The sequence below is a fragment of the Haliaeetus leucocephalus genome, unplaced genomic scaffold, assembly GCF_000737465.1.
Source record: "Haliaeetus leucocephalus isolate CR32 unplaced genomic scaffold, Haliaeetus_leucocephalus-4.0 Scaffold866, whole genome shotgun sequence".
Taxonomy (NCBI): domain Eukaryota; kingdom Metazoa; phylum Chordata; class Aves; order Accipitriformes; family Accipitridae; genus Haliaeetus; species Haliaeetus leucocephalus.
This window is the reverse complement of record NW_010973302.1, coordinates 1,822,492-1,843,423: the sequence shown is the minus strand read 5'-3', so window position 1 is coordinate 1,843,423 and position 20,932 is coordinate 1,822,492. Positions and strand designations below refer to the sequence as shown.

At 39.8% G+C, this 20,932-nt stretch overlaps 1 protein-coding gene across 4 annotated transcripts in view; it reads left to right on the top strand.

Moving 5' to 3' along the window:
• The window catches only part of DYM (dymeclin), a 219,045-nt gene that overhangs the window by 131,921 nt on the left and 66,192 nt on the right, over positions 1–20,932 (top strand). The window lies entirely within an intron of this gene.

The following is a 20,932-nucleotide window of genomic DNA, read 5'->3' as shown; positions in this document are numbered from 1 at the left end:
CCCGTCACAGGCGAGAAATACCTTCACTTCATTTATCACTAAAGCAAACTATTTTTGAAATAGTAGATAACTTAGTTTAAAAATCGTTGGGTTTGTAGTTTTTTCTTTTTTTGTTTTAAAAAAGAATATGTATTTCTCCAATGGAAAAGTCTAAAAATCATGGTGGATTTAAGGGCTTTTTAAGAATAAACTAGCTCGATACTCTTTTTCAACAACACGGATTAAAAACTTTTGTTCTGTGGGATATGTTAGTAAGATTCTGTGCCTCGCCTCCCAAACTGGCATCCGACTGATGGTCTGTGGGTCCTTTTCCTTTTCCTTTCCTTTTTCCTTTCTGCTCCCACAAGCGTTATTTCGTGTGCTCTGCTCAGCATCCTGCCAAGCCAGAAGGCTGATGAGAACAGAATTGGTACCCATTCAGGGATTACAATATCATTGCATTATCATAGAGTATAATTATGGGTTGGTTGGGAAATTTTTCTGGTTATTGAGACATGTCATTATTCATCCAGCTTCTAATGTCAGAGTTGGAAATTGTGCATTTTTGTGGCAATTAAAAAAATTTTTCTCTTAACATGATCACCTGTACACTGACAAATTCCGACTGCTGCAATTACCAGTGTTTAACCTAAAGACTCAAAGATGGTCTTTTTTCCTGATGGGTTTAATATTCATTGTTTAAATTTTTTTTTCCCCAGTGCAAACCCAATGCTGTGGGTTGCTGTAATAATCATCGATTTCAGTGATTATGGTACATACATTTTAAATTTCAGTCCTAGGTAGATAATGGAACAGCTGACAATTTAATTAACTGACTTAAATAAAAGTAAGAATAAGTAAAAATGGACAAAGGAAAAAAGAGACAATCAAGCTACATTAATATTTCTTTGAGGATGCAGGCTGTTTTTTTAATACCAATATGCTGAGATTTCTATAGAGCAGCCTGTAAGTTTTTATGGAAACTCTGTTCTCTGAGCTTCCATGCAGGATGTTTTGTGTGGACTCAGTTCCCAATCTGGGATCACGGGTCAGGAGATGAGGCTTTTTCTTTGGCCACTGCAATGCTGTGGAACAACATTTCCCTGAAATCCAGTTCATTTAATCATTTTCCTTTGGGGAAAAAAATAGAAATTTAAAAAAAAATGGTCAAAGGTCTGTTGAATGAATATAATTTAATGTTTTATTGCTTTTTGATGGTGATTTTTAGTCAGCTGCTGATAATTTTATTGAAGGGTTGGAGGTTTTTTGTTATGGAAAGATCACTTTACACTCAACATTGAGTGACTTGGCAGAGGGGACTTGTTTATAAATAATTCTATTACAAATTATTTGTCTTTGTGCTGCACAGCATATCGATCATGAAACCAGTGAGATATAAAATCAATGCTGTGGGTATTCGGTGGGTGAAAAATTACCTAGCTTGTAGGTCTCAAAATGTAGTTTAACTGGATGTTCATCAAGTGAGTGCACCTCTAGTAGAAACCCTTGTGCATTGGTTTATTAACTCCTACCCTGTTTAAAATAACGTACCGAGAACAGTTTTTAGGGAAGCGGTGATCAATGAAGGGGAAAGATTGCCGATACCAAAAAGTAACCATCTAAGCCTGATGCAAGCAAGGTGTGTTTTCATAGAGCCGGTAGAATTTCATGCGCGTAGGTCACACTCTCGGGATAAGAGCTCCAGGTAAACATTGACCTTGAACGGACTTGGAAGTACTCTGAGGCAGTTTTCTGAGTTTGCTCTGCAATGATTTAGGAGATTAAGGGTAAATAAATTCTTTAATAAGGAGTCTTTTAGTATGCAAAAGTGTAATGCACTCCAGTAGCTGGAAATTGAAGCAAAACCAATTGAGACTGGCTTGTATTTTTTTTACACGGTGGATGAGTCACTGGAATAGTTTAACAAGGGCTCTGGATTTCCCAAGATTGGAATTTTTAAATGAGATTGGATGTTTTCCTAAAAGATATGTCCAAGTCCAGCCACAGCTATTGGACTTGAAGGAGGAAGTAGCTGCGGGAATTCCTATGGCTTGTGTCAGACAAGCTGATCAAAGTGGCTTCTTTTGGCATTGAAAATTGGAGTTACAGGCAGATTGCCATGCAGGATTTTGTTGTTTTGTTTGTCTTACAGATTTCTTTGAAAGGCTACGTTTTGATTCAGAATTCTCCCTTTACAAATGTTACCTCTTCAGGTACTATCCCCCAGGTGATCTGACCCAAATAGCACAAAGCACAGGTTGCCAAAACCCTGCGTTCTCATGCACACACACAAAAATTAAATGGAAGGGGAAAAACTGCAAGAGCTATGTTCTTTCTATATAATAATCTTTATTCTTCCCACCCTGGTAAAAATTTATCACGTTATAATAGACATGATCTAGATGCATTCTGCCACATTAGCATGTGAAACTAAAATGCATCTCGATCAGACGGAATTATTTTTAATTGAATGCTTATGATCCCACGTTCCAATGAGATGAATTTGGAACAAAATTACTTTCACACATTTCTATTGTAGCAGTATGTTTGGAGTCCGGGGGGGTTTGCGTTCATACGTAATGTCTGGCAATTAATCAGGATTGGGGAGGGTGTCTTATTCTTTTATAAGTATGTAAATAAGCTATTGTTTGGAGACTAAAAAGAGAAATATTCTATAACTTGCATGAAGAGTTCAGGAGAATGCTAATAAAATAAATGTCAGACTGAATATAGTTTAATAGTTTATAGCTGAAAGCAGAAGGGATTTTTGCTCATGTAAGCCAATCTTCTGCTTAGACCAAAAAGCCTTACTGAGGTTCAGGTCCTCTGTAGTATCTGCTGACTTTCCTGGGGTGCAGAACAGCACCTCTCGGGTGCAGAACGTCCCCTCTCCAGCAGCTTCAGTAAGTCATTGTCACTGGCAGCCTGGAGTGCAGTGTGGGAGTTCTCTGTTTTGTCCATCTAGGTGATGCCCTGTTATCTGTTTTGGTCTCCCAGACAGCATTGCATGAACTTTGGCTAGTGAAGGCAACTTAGTAAAATGTGTAATTATTGCCTAAATATAGAGAATTATTCACTTAGAAAATAACAAACATATGTTACTGATTCAAAACATCTTCCAATTTGTCAAATTAAAGCACAGTTTCTCACCAAAGCTACATTTTGGCTTATGCAGAAGTCTTCTTCATCATGAGCTCTTGTTGCAAATCAACAGAGTGTAGCTGTGATTCCAGCACTCCTTATGTTCAGATGAAACTAGTCGAAAGTATTGACTGCAGCTAGAATTATCACAACTGATAATTGTGATTAAGATGTTCCAACCAGAATGCCTGAAGTTAAGCATCAAAATGAATACTCCCCCCCCCCCCCTTTTAAATAGTGAGGAGTATCTACCTCTTGCAATGAATTGAGAACTAAATGTTTAATCCGTACCCATGGATGTCTAGAGAGAGATCTGGGTGTTCACCTGGAAATGGGTAGTGCCCTAAGTACTAAAATATTTCAAAAAAACTTTGCAAACCTGAGTAACAAATGAGTCACAAGTACCCTGGAAGAATGGTGGAGCAAATAACTTTGCAGGTGTCTCTTGGAGACAGAGATGCAGGTGATTAAGGGATTCAAATCATGCAGATGAACTGTGGTGATGAACGAAGTTTTAGGAAAGGACTTTGAAGAACAGAAGCAACAAGAGATTTCTGGTTTTAATGTAGGAGACAAGACATTGGCTTTTAAGGTTGAATGCAGAGTATCCCACTCCATAAAACATGTAAAATTTTAGTTCAGCAGTAATTTTTAATCAATAAACCCAACAATCAATAGTGCAGTTAAAGAAGGGGGGGGGGGGGGAAAAACTCACAACATACTCTTAACATCATACGTGGCTTTCAGTTGAAATGTAATTTGGTTAATGGGATTTTGGGCATAAGAAGTGTGGCTGAGTAGTCTGCTGATTTTGGGCTGATAGTGCAAGCACACCTAGTTGTTTTACACATACTGGCTGACTTCAGGATACTTAATGGTAAGTTAGTTTAAAAGCGATGAGTCCAAGAGATAAACCTTGTATAGTAAAATCCAGATTTTTTTCAGTAAGCCCAGACTGTCTCAAAGCAGATGTTGTGATAAGTGCTGCAGAGATGTTCTGCACAGGAGCCACAGGGTAGAACTGCTGAGTGCAAATACCTGAGAGTTTTCATTTTCCTAATTAATTGCAGCTCCAAGTAGCATGAGTGTGGAAACATTTAAAAAAAACCAAAAAAACCAAACAATAACAATATAAGTGATTAGAAGCATCACCCTCATGGTTCTCCTTCTGGAGTAGTTCTGGGTGGTCTCTCAGTTGTCCAGCCGTTCAATTTAAATTGCTGATTCTCCAGCAAAGAGGCAAATGCCACCAGTGCGGTGTCAGAAGCACGTGGCAGCGAAGGCAGAGCCCCTGAGCCGCTGAGTCCCGCAGACCTGGCCTGGCTCCTCGGCGAGACGCGGAGGCTGCACAGCCCCTGGGTGGCCGGGGCAGGATGGGGAGGAAAGGAGCTGGATGGAGGGAACAGGGAACATTGCCGACTTGCTTAGCGGAGGTGTAGAGGCTAAAGATTTGGAAACTGGCATCCGGATCCATTCATAGTGATCTAAATGACCTGGAACGTTCCAGATTTGCAGAATTAGTAACACTGTAAGAACTATTTCTTCTGTTCGTTTCATTTCCAGCTTCTAATGAGAACATCCAACTACAAGAACTGTCGTTTCTTCTCACATTTTGGTATCGCCATTTCGTGCCACAGCCTATTTGACCAAGAAATGCAGAGGTGGGGAAAAAAAAAAAAGCGAGGGGGGGAATCAGTCAGCTTTTTATTTTAATCCTCCAAAGGATTGATTTAAGTTGTGTAAGGAGGTTTTGGATCCCCACGCTACAGCAGGATGTAGGGGTTGAGAGCTGTGAGCTATTCTTAAGTGTTTTTGTTCTTTCGTGTTTGTAAGCTGAATTTGTGAGAAAACATTGATGAGAATGCTCCCACTGCACCAGCCGCAGATCAGAAAAAGCAGTGGGAGAGGAAAATAAGAACAACCACAACTGGTTTCCAAAGATGACTAATCCTGCAGCCCCAGTGTAACCTCCAGGACAGTGATTAACATTTGGCTTTTCTTCTAAATGCTGGAAAAGTTTTCTGGGGCGTCAGCCTAGCTGAAAACTAGTTCAATACGTGTACACTAATGAAAGAAGATTTTAAAGTTTCCATTTAATGTTCCTGCCTCATGTACTTGGTTACTTTAAATACTTCTAGGTGCATAACATGCAGTATCACATCTCATCTATGTTCCGTATTAGTTATCAGAACATTTTATGAAAGAGGAAAATCCAATTTTGTAGGTAGGATAAAATAAGGTACCCCTGAGGGAAATGTCCTGTCAGGAATCGTGGGATAGGTTTTTTTGACTTCCAGTTGGTGAAAATTCAACCCTTACATTTTGTAAGCTTGCATAGATTGAAGTGCAGTCCAGCTTAGTGGTCTTCCACTGAGAAGTGAGCCTCAGAGGAACCTCTACGTTGCTGAAGGTGAACCTCAACCCTACTGACTCTTAAACACCACTAAAGTTCTTGTTATGTGTTTGGTAGTGCACGGTCCTACAAAGAGCTGTGCTTCCTTAAATTAGAGTTTTACTGTGAACTCTGCTGTGATTGCTCATCAGTTTTGCAGAATAGTTTTAAGAGAATTCCACGTAGATATTTTACTGTTCTCCGCAGTGCAAAAAGATGCAGGCCCTTGCTTTCAATGTTGTGTTTGCCCAGCAGAAATTAAAAATTGATGATTATAAAAAAACCCTAAAAATAAATAAATAAAATCAGATCTTTCTGATGCTGCATTTTTCTAATTAATCACTAAGCCATCCTTTTGCTACTGCAGGATTTTACCCTAAAATGTATTTCCTGTATTTCCCAAAGTGCTTCGTAGTGCAATTGTGGCTTTGCCGGTTTCTACTTTGACTTGGTGTTCATTTCCAGCAGGCTGTGTTCCTTGCATTTTCTTGTTTGTTGCAGCTGTGCTAATTGTTTAGCCATACTCGTGGTGATTTCAGGGAGTCACCAAGTGGCTGAGGTTGGGAGGCACCTCTGGAGATTGTCACGTCCAAGGCAGGGCCACCTAGAGCCAGTTGCCCAAGGCTATGTTCAGTTGATTTTTATTATCTCCAAGGATGGTGACTCCGCAAACTCTCTGGTTAACTTGGTTGTTTTCTTACATTTAAATGCAATTTCCTGTATTTCAATTTGTGCCCATTTCCTCTTGTCCTTCCTCTGGGCACCACCGAGTCTGGCTTCATTCTCTTTCCACCTTCCCATCTGATATTTGTAGGCACTGAGATTCCCTCAAGCCTTTTCTGCCCCAGGCTAATCAGTCCTAGGTCTCTCAGCCTCTCTTTGCGTGTCAGACGCTCCAATCACTTCATCGTCTTTGTGGCTCTTTGCTGGACTCGCTCCAGTATCTTCGTGTCTCCACTACTGGGAAGCCCCAGTGCTGAGCAGAGAGGAAGGCTCATCTCCCTCGTTGGGCTGGCAACGCTCTGCGTAACGTAGCCCACGCTGCCGTGGGCTTTCTTTGCCGTGAGGGTGCGTTGCTGCTGTACGTTCAACTCGGTGTCCGCCGGGACCCTTAGGTCCTCTTCTGCAAAGCTGCTTTCTAGCTTGTCAGCCCTCAACGTGCAGGATCTGATATTTCCCTTTGTTGGGTTTCACGAGGATTCTGTTGGCCTGTTTCTCCAGCCCGTCCAGGTCCCCCTCGACAGCAGCACAACCGTCTGGTGCATCCACCTCTCCTCCCAGTTCTGGGTCACCTGCAAACGTACCGAGGGTGCGCGCTGTCCCATTAGCCGGGTCGTTAATGAAGATGTTCAAGAGCGTTGGCCCCAGAATCAACGCATGGGGTATGCCACTCATGACTGCCCTCCAGCTGGACTTTGTGTTGTTCTCTGACCCCGTCCGTTCCGCCAGTTTTCTGTCCGCTTCCCTGTCCACTTGCCTAGCCTCAACTTCAACAGTTTGTCACAGCTTGGCTTGATTTGAAAATACCACGATTATCTTGATTGTACTTTCAAGCCTTTATACTGTCTGTATAGCTGATCACATTTACAAATTGCTTTAGTATCCGGAATAGTGTTGGCCTCAGATTAATCCAGATTACACCAGCAGGGTTGTGAAAACTCACCTTTGCACACCTTTGGTTGTCACCTGGATAAATTTAAATTCAGAAAGATATTTGTATGTGCCTAGAAAGCCACGTTGTGTCTCTTCTGAATATCCCACAGAAATACAGTTTGTCTTTGGTCCCATGCTCTGGCTTTGTCATTTGTTTCCCAAGGTGGAGGGGAATTATCATCCCAACCCATGAGGGTTGTACTTGCTTTTCGTACAGTATAGAATAGAAAACTGTTGGTGTTTGCTTTATCATCATGCTAATTCAGTTCTTGGAACTGTGTTCTTTGCTTTGGGAAAAACAGAGAATGACCTGGAATATCACAGAAATTTGTCTTTTTAAAAAGAACATTTTGGGGAGGGCATTTTTTTAGGAATTTGGGAGGATTTTTGAATTGATAGAGGCAGAAAGAATTACACAGGGGAATAAGATGTATAAAACTGAGTGGGAGGTAAAGCGCAAAAGCACAACCTCTTTTCTCTGTGGGAATGAGGTTAATTTCCAAATAAATTGAAGACAATGTAAATTTAATTACTGTGCAACTTGAGGGACTGGGACTTAAAAAAAAATATATCATGTTGGTTTTTAAGATGGAAAAATATTGCACAACTGCAAGTATGCTGAAATGAATCATTAAATCAAATCTGTATCAGTTTTCCCACCAATCTTGAGGCTTGAGTGTGTTTGTCTGAAGGCAATAAAATAAGCTCTCTTTGGAATGACAAGTTCAGTAGTGAATAAGGTAATTTAGGATGACAGAGTATGTGGGAAATAATGACCATTTTCCTACTGAAAATGTAACGGACAATAACTTTGAAGTGTTACCTAAAATAAAATCTGCTTTCTCTTATATAAGGGCTCTTTGTGCCCATGTTTCTAAATCTTACCGGTAATGTCTGTAACACCTTTTTAACTGAAGAACAAAATTAAAAACCCTGACAGGCAGACTACAGTCAAGAAACAGGATTACATTTTAGCTCTGTCAAGGTCGGATTACGAAACATGGGTAAGACGTGCTTTTTGCTAAATATGGAAAGTATTTTTATAAAAGATGAAGGGACGGTCAAAGACGGAGCTCCTTCAGGATGCTGACAAGCCTTTTCCTGCTGCGAGCCACGGTGATTTTGATCGCACGCATTTGTCGTTTGGGAGAGCAGTACGGGTGATGGAGACAAAAGCTGGGCGAATTCAGTACTGCAAACATTTTTCCTTCCTTAAAGGCTTCCAGATGATCTGTTCCGAAAGTGTCATCTTCCTGCAATGATGAGTAGTTTAGAGCATTTCAAACTGCCTGTAAGATATTTCTAAAAATGTTCTGTAGATGCTGAAGATGATGCTATGTTCTTGATACATATATGCCGTACTTGGGAGTTGCGTTTGTAACCGTTACAGGTCCTTGTTCTATATTTGCACAGGTGGTTTTTCCCTTTTATGTTTGGGGGTTTTGTAAGAGCTGTAGAACAAGGGTGAGGAAACCACTGAGCTCTCCAAATTTAGGATGTGATGCGATGTTAGGAAGGGCAGCTTCGTTGTTCATAGTAAAGATGCACAGAAAATGAAGCAGATGAAAAGCCCTGTCGTTATTTCTAACACATATGTAGGAATAGGCATGCGTGCTGTTGAGAGGCTCTAGCTACTAAGAAGAAAGAAATAGAGAAATTAAGAAAATAAAGAAAAATGTTAAGAAACAGGAATTAAGAAAATGCCGTGGGCTGGCTTCCCAGGATGTTGGCACAGCACTTGTACTGAAATGGGCAAGGGCGGGCTGGGGCTTCCTAAAGCCAAATTAACCTCCATGTGGATCGTTAACTGTAGCTTTTTCCATAGTGAATTGAACTCTTACGAAATGCTTCATTATCCCTTGTTTTGTTCAGCATCTGCTGCTGTTGGATTCTGACTGGATATAATCATCCCTTAAAAAAAAATAAAAAAAAATAATTAGTGTTCTTGATATATGTTTTCTTTCAATGACACGGATATTTTTGAGGATGAAGAGACCTATTTTTTATTTCCTATCTATTTTGACATGAATTTTCCTTTGGAAAGAGGTTTATGACTGGCTACATTTTGCAGGTTTATATCTAGGTACATAAATCCACAGAAATTCAACAAAGGGGATTGATGTTGACATTACAATGAAGGATGTAGGCAATTTTTACTTGTGATACTTATTTTTAAAGTACAGTGTTGTTATGCTTTTACAGGAAAGGTTTAGTAATAGAGATTAAACTTAATCTCGGTCTTGGTGTTGAAAGGTATTTAATGTATTACATTATTTGACATTATCCTGCATTTTTCTCGCATTTTTCCTTTCTTCAAGTAGTAGTACCATCATGTACCTCTGAAAATTTTTAAGCATTTCAGTCTTTTTCTAAGTATGTATACCTGCATGTCAGTGCTATTTGCAGACAGAAGTAATATTTCCAACAAATATCTCTCTTGAAGTTGTGTGTATCTGTATGTATGTGCATACATTTGTGTTACACCAAATACTGTAGAGTGAATTTTGAGTTCATGATAAAGTACCATACACTTTCAACAGAAAGCACTCTTCTTGATTCCTTTAAATGTATTTCATGTCCAACATGATTTATTCAGAAAGGAATGCATAAGTAAAATTTTAAATTTGCTTAGAAATTCTGTATTTGTTGGTTTGAATACACGTGCCTTGGGAATTGCAGTTTGTGTACCAAGAAGGAACATCCTTCTGAATAACTGCCTGGTGAAATTGTAGGGGAATGAACAAACTGCTGCTCTGACATTAGCTTTTTTTAGTACTGCAGCTCAAACTATACATTTTTTTCATGCCTGGATATACAGTTAAACTAGATTTTTTGAGCAAAAAATCACTAACACAGCATGGATGGAGATACTCTGCTGAAGGAGTTTATTACAAACTCGAGTCCCTATTTTATGTTTTACACACTACATAAAAAACAATTGCCTTGATCAATATCAAATTTCACTCAAAGTTTAGGAAATAATAGATTAAGGTTGTCTGTGAAGTTTTAATTCAGCATCTTTGTTTCAAAAGCAAAAACACAATCTTTAATTAAGTGACTATGCATTGTTTTTTGTTCTGAAGCAGGGCGTCATTCAGTGAATGTAGTATTATTCATGCTGCTTTTTTTTTTTTTTAATCGTCTTTATTCCCTGTGTGGCCTCAGGGCACACTGAACACATGCCATCTAAACTCTGTCTGGAAGACAAGAAATATTCATTTCCTTAATTAGTGATTTTTTTTAGATCCCGTGGTACTCATAACAGTTTCTCAGTGGTTCACAAATACTCACAAAGAAAATACAAAGTGTTTATGATTTGGATTTGGAAAAAAATTACTACCCATTATGAACAGTTACGGAAGTTCTCTACAGATGCAAATGCATAATCTTTCAAATTTTCTTTCCTTGTGGGGTTTTAGAAGTCTAGAAATGACCTCATTGTTATGCAAGAGACAGTCCTTGCATCCAAGATTATGTTTGGGAGCATGTCTTAGCAGTGAGACCTATGTGTGGTTTGAATTTTTTGTCATTTCTGTAAGTTCCTTAGCAAGAGCTTTACTTTAGAGTCCTGATAGGTCCAACTGATTGTCTTTATTTCCTCAAAAAAAAAAAAGTTTCAATTTAAAACTTGAGAGGTTTTCTGTCAATAAGGTAATTAAACTAACTGTAGTGATTAGGGAGAGGCACGTAGAGGCTTTTTGTGACTGTCAGCGGGACACTGCTAGGATCACGGTGGAGGGAGGAGGATGTGATCAGGAGGGACACCTGACCGAAGAGAAGGTAAGTCCACAAGGAAAACAATAAAACTCATTCCTGTGAAGCAAGAATGGCAGAGACACCTTTAGGACAGGGCTTTGAAGAAGAAGAAAGGTGGGGAAAAGGAAATGAAGGTGTGAAAAAAACCTAATATTATCCATCTACAGCACAATAATGTGTCCTCCTAGCAGCTTGTTTCTTGTTCTCCTGCTTCAATATTGAAACTCAGTTTTATGAAGTTAGGTCAAAGCCATGATATTTATTTCCAAGGTTCAAAGGGGAACGCAATGAACGATTCATTTTAACCATGTCAGAGCGCTGAAAAGCCAAACCCGCACCGAGCGGGGTTGCTCTAAGCATGGGGTGCGGGTGACGTGCGATGTCAGCGGGGAGGACTCATGGTGATGGAAGCACGGTCCAAAACTCGTGTTTTGCTCAAGTCTTACCCTAAAGAGGGCTGTTAGCAACGCGCATACCCTGTGATCTTCTGCGTATGGAATGAGTCTGTTAACTCCTAATGTGGATCCAGATTCTTTCCTGTCAGAGTGAGTGCAGAGAAGCACAGCAATTTTCTTTGTAAGTGCAGCAATGACCCAAATACGTATAAATACATACGTATACGTACACACACCCCCTGTGTGTTTGAGCAAAGCCATGCCAAATAAAAGCTGCTCAAAGGATAAGGTTTTGGGCCTTAGATTGCATGGCAGTGATGGCTTTTTAATTTTCTTGTTGTTGTTTCATTGTTCAGAGTCTGTCTTTGGGTTTTTGGGTGGGAGTTTTGCTCAGGGTGCTTTTTCCAGCAATTTCCTCTGATTCTCACCCACAGAGTTTTGTCCTAATTCAAGACAAATGTCTTTCCTCAGCAGCTATGAAACACTTACCCTATTGAATTAAGAGCAAGTGGATGAAATGGAAGTATTGTGGACTCTGCCCATTCAATATCCTTATAAAATATTAACAGGACAAACACAGGGAACATTGAAAGGAATTGCGTTCATGCCTTGAGACACCTAACGCAGATTCAGGGATATTTAGCTCAGAATAAACCTTAAATTAGTCTGAGCTTTACAAACATGTGTTCTGTTTATCCTGGACTGCATACCTTTTCCCCCACAGCTTTAAGCCTTCCTGAATTTAGTTTGCCACTTGCCGCTCTCAGTTAGAGAAAAATACAGCAGATTTGCATGGCGGGTTACATCTGTAGTAGATAGCAGTCTGGTTATTTATTGAGTTTATACTTTAATATGCTGTAGAGTTAGGAAGGTGTTTCTAGGTAGTGCTCCCCATCCTTGCCTGGCTCTATCCTTTAAGTGGAATTACAAGGATGTTATTTGGCATGCCAGACAAAAGGGGAATGAAATTATCTGTAGCAAGATAGAGGGGAAGGATTCTACTGCTTTCTGTGCCTTTTACTTCTCTAGCAATAGCAGCACCCATTTCCCAACATTCGTTGGAAAGTGGCCATGAGCTGCCTAACAATGTGTGCCTTCAGTTGAAAAATACATTTCCCGCTCTCTGCAAATTAAACTCTCGGCTTACTTTTGTAAATATTTACTTTTGTCTCACCACATCAAATTCCTTGCTTCCATGTTTTTTCTAGTGTCTTTGTCTTTTTGATTCCATTTTAACAGGAAATCCTGTTTGTTAATGCAAAGCCTCCATTAATTGTTCTAAGTTGCTTCTGAATTTGCTTATATTCTTTTGCCACAAGTGTATGGTGACTGTGTGTTTTTTGAGTTATTAATAAGAAAATTTCTTTAGGAGACAGAATTTGGAATGTCTTCATAGCACATGAATTATAAATCTCTGTTGATATGCAAGCAGTGGCAGATAAAAGGATACTCTTTAAAATTGAGATTCTTTTGTCCTGAACTGAAGATACCTTGAAGTACTTCGTTTATTATGATCAAGTTTAGGACTGTAGAGTTAAAAGAGAATGGTCTTTAATGTTTGCTGTTTAACAGGAAAATGGGATAGAAAGCATTTGTTTACCCAGGTTGCATTAAAATCATTTGCGATGCTTTGGGATTGGCCCTGAAACAGCAGGCAGCTGAGGTGCATGGCCTGTTTCAAAGGGGACACAAACTTATATTTTTGAGAAGGCACTAGACAAGAAAAGTCAAAAAAATTCGGATCACCAACCAGCAAAGTCAGAATGTGGCAATATCACGTGGACCTTTTGCTACCTGGGAGAAGCCCTTTTCTTTCCCTGATCCTTTAAACACTCTTTGGTGAATAAGTTCATCAGTGATGCCCATACAAACCATTTTATTTGCATATATGACCTTTGTGGAGACTGCACACTAAGTGTCTTGTTTCACATCATCTCTGCAAGCCAGATGGACCTAATAGTAAATATAGCAAAGCTTTACTCAGCAGAAGTTAGTCATGCTTCACTTGACAAGATTAGAAAGTAAGATAGAAAGTACGTTCTTATTTGCTGTTTAGCAATTTGATATCTTAATTGGTTGGTTTCTCTTTCCTGAGATCCTAAATGTCTCCCAGGCGTTAGAGTTGCGCTCAAGTAAGAGCAGTGTCCCTCCATGGAGTAAACTGCCCCGCGTAGCCTGTGGAGTTCTCCATGGCTATTCACTCTTGTTATTTCTATTTATGTGCCGTTACAGCTTGGATAATTCAAATGCAGAATGCCTCAAGGGCTCTTCAGTAGACATGGGCATTTGGGGACTTAGTGATTTTTTTTTTTTTTTTTTTTCTGCACTTACTCATGCTAAATGCATTTCTCCCAGGGCCTGGTTCCTTAAGTGCTTACAGAGCACTTCTCCGTCACCCACAGAAAGGCTGCACAACTGTCCCTGCTGCGCTTGCTTGCAGCCAGTCCTCCTATATAGGACTACAGGACAATGCATTTACTTTGAATATTTACTTTCATACGAAACAGCACGGTGCGTTTGTTTTGATGTGACTTCTTACGTGACCATACATGAACCATTATTCAGGCAGATGAGCAATTCAGATCCTCTGCTTGGAAGTGTCTGTGCAGGCATCCTACCCAGCACATGTGTAGAGTTCTCATGCCATAGCACTCTTTTTTTTGCTGTAATTCATTAAAAAATAGATCAAAACCAAGAAGTGTTCCTTACATATACAGGAATTAAGGTGTGGATTTAACTTTTAGATGTCAGGTTTTAAAACTAAGATATTTTTAGAGCTTGCTATATAAAGGGGTTTTTTTCCTAATATGATTGTGGTGTTCGTGCAGGCATTGTAAAATCCTATTGTTTAAGGAGTATTTGCATAACATGGTTTCGGTGTTTAGGGCTTATATTTAATTTTTTAAAATTGAGAACAATAGTACATTTGGCATGTATATGACAGCAGAGAGAAGGAACAGCACGGAGTATTGCTGAATTGTTTGAGAACATTCATCATCAAATTTTTTGATCCATGGAACTGGTTTTTTTCCACCACCAGATAGTGTTTTGTGTTTGTGTGCTGTTCCATTTGTTTGCAGCATACATCTGAACTAGGAGAGTGAGGAGAAAAGATTCAGAACATCTGAATTTCCAATCTTCAAATAAATTCTATGGATCAGTGCTTTAGTCCTCAAGTAATTCTCTACTCAGCTCATATAGAATGTTTTTAAGTATTCAGATAACTGAAAATTTTTCTCCTTGAGAAGCTCACTAGTGATTTGGATTGGCAGAAGTCCAATCTTTATTCCTTTTTTCTGTCACATAACTCGATCTGACCTTCCTCTGCTAATGTGCTGGGTTGGTCTTCTGCTCTCTGACAGTGCCCCTTTCTTGCAGACTTCCATCTCTTTCTTTTTGTCATAGCATCAGTCTAAGCTCAACTCACACGCTCGGTATTGAGATCCTCTTCTATCCTCCCAGATTTTTCTCTCCTCTCTGCTGTTGCTCTGACAGTATAAATAGGAATTTATTATGCCTCAAGCCTGGTTTCAACCACCTTTGTAAGAGAGAGATGTGCCTGTGCAACCGGTACTTTAGTTTCTGTTTCAATAACTTTTTCTTCTTCTGGTAGCCTAGAGGATCCTCTGTAAACAAACTCCTTTTCTCCATGTGCATATATCTGTATTTTGGTCAAATCACCCTTTCATCTTTTCTCAAATCTGTTGGGGTTGGGGTTGTTCAGCCTGGAGAAGAGAAGGCTCCAGGGAGACCTTATAGCAGCCTTCCAGTACCTAAAGGGGCTACAGGAAAGATGGGGAGGGACCGTATACAAGGGCATGTAGTGATCGGACAAGGGGTAATGGCTTTAAACTGAAAGAGGGTAGATTTAGATTAGATATAAGGAAGAAATTCTTCACTGTGAGGGCGGTGAGGCACTGGCACAGGTTTCCCAGAGAGGCTGTGGCTGCCCCCTCCCTGGCAGTGTTCCAGGCCAGGCTGGATGGGGCTTGGAGCAACCTGGTCTGGTGGAAGGTGTCCCTGCCCATGGCAGGGGGATGGAACTAGGTGATCTTTAAGGTCCCTTCCAACCCAAACCATTCTGTGATGATTTTATGAAATAATTGAGTTTTTTGAACTTCTGATGGGGAGGTGTGTTTTCTGGTTTAATAATCAATATCCTGATTCTTCTCTGAACCTTTGCATTTTCAAACCATTGTGGTGAAGTCTGCACACTGGATGCCAGTGGTGGGTGCTGTAGAGCAAAACTTTGCTGGATATAGAACCATAGAATCATTTGGGTTGGAAAAGATCTTTAAGATCATTGAGTCCAACCATTAACCCAACACTACCAAGTCCACCACTAAACCACGTCCCTAAGAGCCACATCTATGCATCCTTTAAATACTGCCAGGGACGGGGACTCCCCCGCTTCCCTGGGCAGCCTGGTCCAATGCCTGACAACCCTTTTGTTGAAGAAATTTTTCCTAATATCCAATGTAAACCTCCCCTGGCGCAGTCTGAGACAGTTTCCTCTCTTCCTATCGCTTGTTACTTGGGAGAAGAGACCGACCCCAACCTCGCTACAACCCCAGTTCCCCCAGCTGCTCCTCACAGGACTTGTGCTCCAGACCCTTCACCAGCTTCATTGCCCTTCTCTGGACATGCTCCAGCACCTCAAGGTCTGTCTTGTAGCGAGGGACCATATTTTTATTAATGCCCAAGACAGTTCCTCTTTCAGCAGCTTTATTGCATTCTGGGCAGCTGTTTGTTGGTCTGGTCATCTTTAGTTGCTGCTCCCAAGGTGACATCCTTCACACTTAGGGAGCAGCTTGGATTCTTTGATGCTATATTTATGCCTTTGAGTTTGGCTGTGTTAAATCTCAGCAAGTTTATTTTGTGTGCAGCTTCCTGAAAGATAAGGAAAAATTTAATAAAAATGTCCTTTTCTCTTCATTTGACACTCCTGTAATGACTGTGCCATTTGCAAAGTTTAACCATACTGTTTCTTTATCTTTGATGTATATCAATGATATGCGTCATATATCATCTCTGTGTCATTGGAAGTATTTTGGTAGCTTTAGCAAATGTTAAATAGCTATTGCTATTTGGAAGGGCCAAGAATATATTCCTATTTGGCTCTATTAAGAAAACTCGTTTCCAGGTTCAAATTTGAAGATTTTTCAAACTGTTGAGATGTCTCATTTTCAGTTCATATAATGCATGCCGTGTTGCTTTTTATCATTCAAGTGTCTTAATAAAAAAAAAAAAAAATCCCATGTGGAACAAAGTCATATAAATGACGAGTAGAAGCCTGTTACAACAAGGATAGTATCGTATTTTATTTTATTTCTAGTCTCACTGAAAAAAAATTGAGTGTGCTTGACAAGGTTTATTTTTCTATGCCGGTGATATCCTCCTTTGAATGAGTCTCATGATCGCCGTTCCGTTATTATGCTCAGGATTAACTAGTAGGTCATTAATCTTGGGTCATCCTATTTACTTTCTTAAAATAAAGTACACTGGTACCTTTCCTTCTTGTTGTCCAAAGCTTTCAGACAGCTCCAGTTTTTGGCAAATTCTAACTTTGGATTTACTTTAAACTTCTAATTTCAATTCCCTTATCTTTTTTTCTATTTTTTTAGCTCTAAAAGTTCCATTTATACATTCATTTTTTGTGTGTGAGGAGTATACTTTATGAGCTGTTTCAATCTGCTGTAAATCAGACTTTCTGCAGAACTTGCAGAAGCTTCCCTTCCCCCCCCCCCCATGATTGTTGGCTTGTGATTTTTGGTGGACTAAGAAGAAAGTTGTTAAATGAGTTCTCATTACTGGGTTTTTGGGTATTCCACTGGCTTTGTGGAATTGGCTTTATGAAAGCGTCAAGTTCGTATATTACTGGTTTGAATTTTATTGTGTGTGCAGATAACACATAATCAAATCACTTGCATTTAGGCAGCCATTGCTGTTTAGTCTGTAATCATTTCTTTATTGATCGAAGTTCAGCCTTGTGTTAAATTAAAAACTTCATCTATGTAGAGGGAGTTAAGAAACAAATGCTTTTTTAATTCCTAAAAATCAGAAACACAAGACCTTGAGATTGTTATTCAGCCTTGAGTCTTCCTCATTGGTTGAGCTCATCCGTGGTGCGATTTGATGATCTGTAATAGATGCCAGCTGTTATTTCATCTTGCTATTATTCCAACCTATTATTTTGCTTGGTAAACATTGGTCCATAAGTACTTCTGTAAGTGAGAGATGGGTTGAGATACCAAGACATTTTCATTGTTCTGAACATAATTTGTTATTATTATAAAATGTCCATAGTGGGTGAGATCAAAGGGCTGTCTATCTCCATAGCCTGTCTGACAGACAATGGAGAAGAACACAAGAAAGAGGAAAAGTATTCTGGTAGAAAAATCTGTATTTTTGTCAACTTGTGCAGGCTGCCCTCTGGGACCACATAGTATATGTATTTTCAAATTTGATCTCAACTTGATTTTTGGCAGGGCAAAAACAGAACTGTGACTCATGAGGGAAATTTGGGAGACAATCTTAATTTCCACCTCTGCATGAATTGGTATTTGTCTCTTGTACCTTGCTGTGGGGAGGCGAACAACCTTGTTGTAAAATATTGTTGCCTTTTTTTAATTGCCTTACTCATGCCTTAAATGTCAAAATAAAACCCAGAATCTTATAGGCGCTGAAGATGTGACTGCCGCAAAATTACACATCTCCTTTAGAAGGCAATGTTTGTCAATGGTAAAAGATTCTTATGAGCTAAATTCATGTAAATGCCTTTTAAGGACTGTAATTAAATCTGTTCCAATACTTTAAAAATTAAGATGATATTTATCAAGGTGGTTTTCAGAGACATAGTAAGTGAATTACTTGCTGGTAAAGTTTTACACCATTTCGGGAGGCAATGCCATTTCCTTTGGACCTCCAAATTCAGTAGTTAATCACAGTATTTTTTGCCTTAATTTTTTCTATTTAGTTGTAGTGATTCAGTGAAGCTCTTTGAGGAATTGCAGTTCGCTCTGGGTGCAGTTCTGTGATATGTTTTTATTCTCAGTATGAAAAGTTCCTGCCTACGTGTCCCTGCCCTCGTGGTCCTCTAAGGGATGGTTCTTTGAGAAGGATAACCAATTTATGAAGAAGAGAATTGTGCTGAGTTTTTTTTAACCTGAATATTGGTGTTGTGGTCCCACAAAGAAGCGTCTCAGACAGGTGCGAAGGTGATGAGCTGTGGCAGGAAAGCAAAACTTTGCAAGGGGAAGCCCTGGTGCCAAAGATGACGTATAATGGAGCGTACCCCCTCGCTGCTGCTTTGGAAATAGAAATCAGCCGCCAAGGGCTTGCTTATGCCGTAAACAAGTACTCTAGTTTAGTTACGTTACACTTAATTAAAAAAAAAAGGAAAATATTTAAGGAAGCAAAAATAAGATATAAAGAAATAGTCTTCTCTCCTTTTCCTTCCACCTTCTTTTTCCCAGTTTTCTACATTTCTGTCAGAGAAAATAAATCTGCTCTTGGCTATTCCAATTCCCCATGGAATACCACTGTATGTGCATTTTTCTCTTTACATGTATTGAATAAATGCACTTTTCAAAATCCTGATCCCACTTCTTTGCTTATATTTCAATTCCTTTATAGTCAAAAATGCTTTACATATTTTGGAGAAGAATCTACTAGTTGGAAGTCCTTTTTATTCCAAATTCTTCCTCTTTGTGAAATTATCTGTATCTTCTGAAGCAGAGAGACACCAGATTTAACCTGTTCTTGCTGCACCCCCACCCCATAAGCATCACCAGGTTGGTTTTAACCGATGATTCTGTCTCTGCAGCACTAGATGGTGCTGATGACAGTATCTCTGAAATCTGAGCCTTCAAAAATACCAGTGATTGGAAAAGTAGTGCTGCTGTTTCAGGCCAAGGACCAGTTTGCAAATCTAAATTTTGATTTGACCAAAAATTTCAGTCTGTGAATACAGGCTGATTATGGAGGGAAAAAGTTGGAAACGCTAGTAGTGTATCTTATTTCTGTGTTGGTTCTTTTTATCAGGGCATGTTCTAGTGGTTTTGACTAATAGCTGTAAATTAGTGGGAGGTTGGCATTTGGTCCCAGGAATGACACGTCTTGTCGAGGCTCTGTTGGATAGCACAAAGAAAAAAAATAAGATTCCCGTTTTCATGACATCAAGTATATTGCGTTATCCTGAAAACACCAAATGTTCTCAACCCTTGTAACCACCACAGAGGTCTCATAATGTCATTGATGTTCTTGCCGTATCAGTCCAGTCGTGATTATCACCGCCCCAGCGATAGTGTCCTGGTGGGACTGGGAGTCGGGCAGCCGCGGCACCGACCCTGGTTTTGGCCGTGCTGTTTCGAGCCCATTCCTCGTGCTGCCAGACTCTGGCTGAACCTTGAGGATGGTGCAACCTACCCAAGGGCTCTCACGCGGGTTAATTAGATGCCTTAAGTGCGGTGAAGACCATCCTTAAAAGGAAGCTGTTCATCTGTTCTAAGAAATACCTGACGGAAGAGGTGTTGGGAAATGGTGGAATTTACTGAGTTGGCTCTTGAGAAGGGAGATTTAGGCTTGAGAAGCGTAACTAATTCCTTGTGGCAGTGAGAAGCATTCAAAAAGCCTTTTCCTGAGGCTTTTGGCTAGCAGCGAGGGGACAAGGACTGGTACTCCGAGGAATCTACTTTACTGTCTGTGAAGGATACAATATCAATGATAAATTTTAAGTAAAAATATAAAGAGGGCCTCTTCAAACACTGAGCGTCATTTCTTGAGGCAGAAAACTTTTCCAAGCACATACTTCTGAGCACTGAAGCTGTCCTCCAGCTCCAAGAAATAGAAGCTATCTAGATTATAACACGGAGGTAGTATTTTGCCACTTTAATTTTTTTAATTACTAAACTGGCTTTAGTATTTTGTAACTGAATCTGGTGAACAAGAAGTCTGCCGCTTCTCCTTGTCCCATCAACAAGTGTAAGCAACTCCAAGAGCAGCATGCTCAGGCTTTAGTGCCTTTTACTGGTGCTTATTTGTCAAGGCAGCCTTTTTACCCTCTAAGGACCAACACAGTCATCCTAGGAAAGCCTGCTAGGAGTCCTGTAATGCTCCAAAAAGAAACCAGAAGAATGTTTTTGGACACAGAAAGCCTGAAAACATATGACTTCTGCCACTATGGGGAGGAGGGAAAGTGGGTTATCTGTGAATTGAAAACCATGTTTGAGGTATCCGGGGGCTTTACAGAAGCTTCTGACTCCTCCAAGCTGCTGAGCACTAGCTGGTGGCCTTTGTCCGCTGCTTCTGCTTCCTTCTCATCTCTCCTTCCACCATTGCAGTCAAGTTATATTCTCATATATCAGATTATACCAGCCTCCCTGAGTGTCATTGCTATGCTTTCTTTCAAAACGCATGAAAACAATGTTTATTTCTCTGTATGTATATGGTCCTCTGATTTCACAGGTTATTTATAAAGCTAAGGTAATGCCTTATTCTTTGACTTAAGCTAAAATAAATTTGGAAAGAATAGGTACTAGTAAAATGCAAAAACTCAGCCTCCAAATACCCAAAGCTTCTGTCGTACACTTGGATTCTTCCTGTACTAAGCAATTAG